The sequence below is a fragment of the Cervus canadensis genome, chromosome 6 (genome assembly GCF_019320065.1).
Source record: "Cervus canadensis isolate Bull #8, Minnesota chromosome 6, ASM1932006v1, whole genome shotgun sequence".
NCBI classification, from domain to species: Eukaryota; Metazoa; Chordata; class Mammalia; order Artiodactyla; family Cervidae; genus Cervus; species Cervus canadensis.
In genome coordinates, this window is record NC_057391.1 from 85,755,587 (window position 1) to 85,761,125 (window position 5,539).

Below are 5,539 nucleotides of genomic sequence, written 5' to 3' on the forward strand. Positions count from 1 at the left end.
GTTCAGTCCCTGGGTTGGGAAGATCCCCTGGAGAAGGAAATGGCAACCCACTCCAGTACTCTTGTCTGGAAAATGACACAGACAGAGGAGTTCGGCAGGCTAATGTCCATGCGGTCGCAAAGACTTAGGTATGACTTAGCGATTGGGTATGCATGTATGTACTCATTGAAAGAACTGTTGTGAATCACGTGATTGGAAATGCATATTTGTGGAGTTCCTAATTTGTTAGGAAATACATGTATGTTTGTTCAGTCACCCAGTCATGTCAGACTCTGTGATCTCATGGACTGCAGCATGCCATCAATATCTGATGCTGGGAAAGATTGAGGGCAGAAGGAGAAGAGGGCATCAGAGGATGAGATGGCTGGATGGCATCACTGATGCAATGGACATGAATTTGGGCAAACTTCAGGAATTATATATATATATATATATACACACATATATATATACATAGCTTCATATATATATATATATGCATATATATGTATTGATATTTAGTATTGACTCAAAAGGGTTCAAAACAGATGTTAATCAGACAAATGATATACTTATAGCCTAGTTGTAACTATGTATAAACTTTCACTAGTCAATACGAATATTAGCATTTGATAAGTTGACTTATTCTCAAGATTTCTGGTGTTGTTTCAAATGGAGAAACACCTCAAACTGAGATAGAAATGTCAAGAATTCTAGACTTCATGTTTGGTGCCATAACATTCCAAGACATTGTGGCTTATTTAAGCATGATTTACTTTCCCATTAAACATTTCACTCAATGATTGATGTAAATCTAGAGGTTTCCCTCCATCAATGGCAGCTGCAAAAATTCATCAGAGTTTGTGAATCTCTCCTAAAGTGTGGCTTCATTTCCACCCTCTAGAAATGAACTAACTACATTATCTAACTCATCCTACATTATCCTTTGGAAAATAAGAGTAGGATGAATACAACAGTTTCCTTCATCTGGTTTGAAAATGGATACTAGTACTTCCCTGAATAAACCCATAATTCTCTTCATCTTGCTTCTCATATTACGTTACTTTCAATGTTGACTGGAATGTGTCCAATGGAGGATAAGGCTAAAGACTTTTAAATTTTGCTGTACACTGTTGATTTGGTATAGAAGGAAGACATTTGTCAAGTTCTTTCTTCGTATAAAGGAAAATTATATTTTACTACGATGTCTTTTAAATATCACACAACCTAGTGATAGATAAGGCTGTGGACATCAAGAAAACTCACAGTCATAATCTTCCTTCATCACATCTTATAATTTAACTAATTCACACAATTTTTAAAAAATATTTAAGTACTTTTTAAAAATTTATTTTTAATTGGAGGATAAAGTTAGCCGCACAATTGTGTCCAACACTTTGTGACCCCATGGACTGTTGCCTGCCCGGTTCCTCTGTCCATGAGATTCTCCAGGCAAGAATACTGGAGTGGGTTGCCATTTCCTGCTCCAGGGAGGATAATTGCTTTACAATATTATGCTGGCCTCTTCCATACAACCACGTGAATCAGCCTACCTGTCCTGCGCATATGCCCCCTCCCTCGTGACCCTCCCCTCATCCTCTACCCCATCCCACCCCTCTGGGTTTTCACAGAGTATCTAGGTGAGCTGCCTGGGTCATACTGAAACTTCCCACTAGCTGTCTATTTTATATATGGTAATGTATATGTTTCAATGCTACTCTCTCAATTCGTCCCACCTTCTCCTTCCCCTGCTGTGTCTGAAGTCTCTTCTCCACATCCGCATCTTTATTCCTGCCCAGCAATTATGTTCATCAGTACCATTTTTCTAGATTCCATATATATAACACACCTTTATAAAGAGTGATGTGAAGAGAGCTGGTAACCAACTTCTTTTCTGAGCAAAACATTTGTAACTTTCCTTTTTCCTCTTTCTCTAGCAAGTTGAATCAGTTTTCCCTTCCTTCGGCTAAACATCTCAAATTCCTTAGTAGTGGGGGGTTAGACCACACTGGTTCATGTGTACCAGCTAGTCTGATAAAATCTCTTTTGCTGAATTTTCAAGCATGAAGCACCCTAGAGAAAGGTAAACTGGGTTGGACCCATGGGCTGAGTTTTGGAATAAGCCCTAGGTTATGAGTCAGATGACCTGAGTTGCTGTCTTGTACTGCCAGTTACTAATTCTGGGAGGAGGGACAAGTCATTTAACCTCACTGAACCTCAATTAACTTTTCTGTGTAATAAAGGGGGGAGATATTGTGCTTTTTATTTCACTGTTTGATGGATATTTGAGGACTAAATAACACAATGGTATTACACTGTTTTACAAACTGAATGATATCATATAAATGTGATAAATTATTATAATTGCTCCAATTTTTGCCAGTTGAGTTTTGGTCCATGCCTCATTTCCGGTAGTGCTGTGTTCTAGTTATTTATCATTACATCATTACCTTTCACTATCCAAAACCTGCAAAAATTATTTAGCTGTTCTGAACTTTTGTAATGGTCAATATTGCTGAAAATAAAAAGTTTGGAGGATGCTCTTTGCAGAGATTTTCTTGTGATTTTTTTTTTTTTTTTTTAGTTAGATCAACCCTGGGAAATTTATTTTATTTACAGCACATCCCATTATTCTCTGGCAAGATCAGCTCAGTTTCCTCAGTGCCTTTCTCTTTTCTAGTGTGTCTAATACTTCATCTGGCTTTAATGTCAGAAAAAAACCTTAATCTAGTAACTGTGATACTTCATCCTTAATGGCCCACGTAGATAGCATCCCCAGTGATAGCCAATTCCCTAATACACATGTATCTGACTAGTGCTTCATTCTTGACCACTAGAATCTGAATAACTAATTCAGTTCAGTTCAGTCGCTCGGTCGTGTCTGACTGTTTGCAACGCCATGGACTGCAGCACGCCATGTTTCCCTGTCCATCACCAACTCCTGGAGCTTACTCAAACTCATGTCCGTAGAGTTGGTGATGCCATCCAAACATCTCATCCTCTGTTGTTCCCTTCTCCTCCTGCCTTCAATTGTTCCCAGCATCAGGGTCTTTTTTAATGAGTCAGGTCTTCAAATCAGGTAGCCAAAGTACTGGAGCTCCAGCTTCAGCATCAGTCCTTCCAATGAACATTCAGGACGGATTTCCTTTAGGATGGACTGGTTGGATCTCCTTGCAGTCCAAGAAACTCTCCAAGAGTCTTCTCCAACACCACAGTTCAAAAGCATCAAATCTTAGGTGCCCGGATTTCATTATAGTCCAACTCTTTCATCCATACATGCCTACTGGAAAAACCATAGCTTTGACTAGAGAGACCTTTGTTGGCAAAGTAATGTCTTTGCTTTTTAATACACTGTCTAGGTTGGTCATAACTTTTCTTCCAAGGAACAAGCATCTTTTAATTTCAAGGCTGCAGTTACCATCTGCAGTGATTTTGGAGCCCAAAAAATGGTCTCTCACTGTTTCCATTGTTTCCCCATCTATTTTCCACGAAGTGATGGGACTGGATGCCATGATCTTAGTTTTCTGAATGTTGAGATTTAAGCCAACTTTTTCAGTTTCATCAAGAGGCTCTTTAGTTCTTCTTCACTTTCTGCCATAAGGGTGGTGTCAGCTGCATATCTGAGGGTATTGATATTTCTCCCAGCAATCTTGATTCCAGCTTGTGCTTCATCCAGCCCAGCACTTCTCACAATGCACTCTGCATATAAGTTAAATAAGCAGGGTGACAATATACAGCCTTGACGTACTCCTTTCCCAATTTGGAACCAGTCTGTTGTTCCATGCACAGTTCCAACTGTTGCTTCTTTACCTGCTTACAGATTTCTCAGGAGGCAGGTCAGGTGGTCTGGTATTCCCATCTCTTTAAGGATTTTCCAGAGTTTATTGTGATCCACACAGTCAAAGGCTTTGGCATAGTCAATAAAGCAGAAGTAGATGTTTTTCTGGAACCCTCTTGCTTTTTCAGTGATCCAATGGATGTTGGCAATTTGATCTCTGGTTCCTCTGCCTTTTCTAAAACCAGCTTAAACATCTGGAATTTCATAACTCATGTACTTTTGAAGCCTGGCTTGGAGAATTTTGAGCATTACTTTGCTAGTGTGTGAGATAAGTGCAAATGTGTGGTAGTTTGAACATTCTTTAGCATTGCCTTTCTTTGGGATTGGAATGAAAACTGACCTTTTCTAGTCCTGTGGCTACTGATGATTTTTCCAAATTTGCTGGCATATTGAGTGCAGCACTTTCACAGCATCATCTTTCAGGATTTGAAATAGCTCAACTGGAATTCCATCACCTCCACTAGCTTTGTTCAGCGTGATGCTTCCTAAGGCACACTTGACTTCACGCTCCAGGATGTCTGGCTCTAGGTGAGTGATCACACCATCATGCTTATCTGGGTCATGAAGATCTTTTTTGTACAGTTCTGTGTATTCTTGCCACCTCTTCTTAATATCTTCTGCTTCTTTAGTTCCATACCATTTCTGTCCTTTATTGTGCCTGTCTTAATATGAAATGTTCCCTTGGTATCTCTAATTTTCTTGAAGAGATCTCTAGTCTTTCCCATTCTATTGTTTTCCTCTATTTCTTTGCATTGATCACTGAGGAAGGCTTTCTCATCTCTCCTTGTTATTCCTTGGAACTCTGCATTCAAATGGAGATATCTTTTTTTTTCTCCTTTGCCTTTTGCATCTTTTCTTTTCTCAGATATTTGTAAGGCCTCCTCAGACAACCATTTTGCCTTTTCACATTTTGTTGTCTTTGGGATGGTCTTGATCACTGCCTCCTGTACAATGTCACAAATCTCCACCCATAGTTCTTTGGGCACTCTGTCTCTCAGATCTAATCCCTTGAATCTATTTGTCACTGGATTAATGGAAATACTGGTTTAATATATGTTCTTCATCAAGGTTTAAAATTAACATTTTAATGCATTTTTAACGCCTTTGTTGTTGTTGTTTAGTCATTGTGTCAGTCTTTTGCGACCCTATGGACTGTAGCCTATCAGTCTCCTCTGTCCATGGGATTTCCCAGGCAAGAATGCTGGAGTCAGTTGCCATTTTCTTCTCCAGGGGATCCTCCCAGTGCAGGAATTAACCCATGTCTCCTGCATTGACAGGTGGAGTCTTTACCACTGAGCCACCAGGGACGCCCTTACCTATGGTCTTTCTAAGGTTCTTTCTCTGAAGAGAGATCCAGCTCTCCTTTTCTCTTCACCTTCCATCTAGTTAATGCTTGCACAGCTTTCATCAGAAGGTAGAAGTCTCTCTGATCTCACTTAGTAAGTTAATTCCTTCCAATGTAATTTCCCATGGCATTATGCCTTTTTTCTTCTTACTATTTATAATGGTCATAATTTCATATTTATTCACAGATTTTTAATGATTTTCTTCCAACTCTAAGCATCAAGAAAGTATAGACTATCTTATATTTTACTTTTCATCTTAATGCCCCTGGGCCTAGAAAATAGCAGGCATTTAATAAATATTAAATGAATTGACAGGCTCATTTATGGAAAATTCATGTTTTTTATTAAGGAGACTTTTTTTTGAATCACCTCCTGA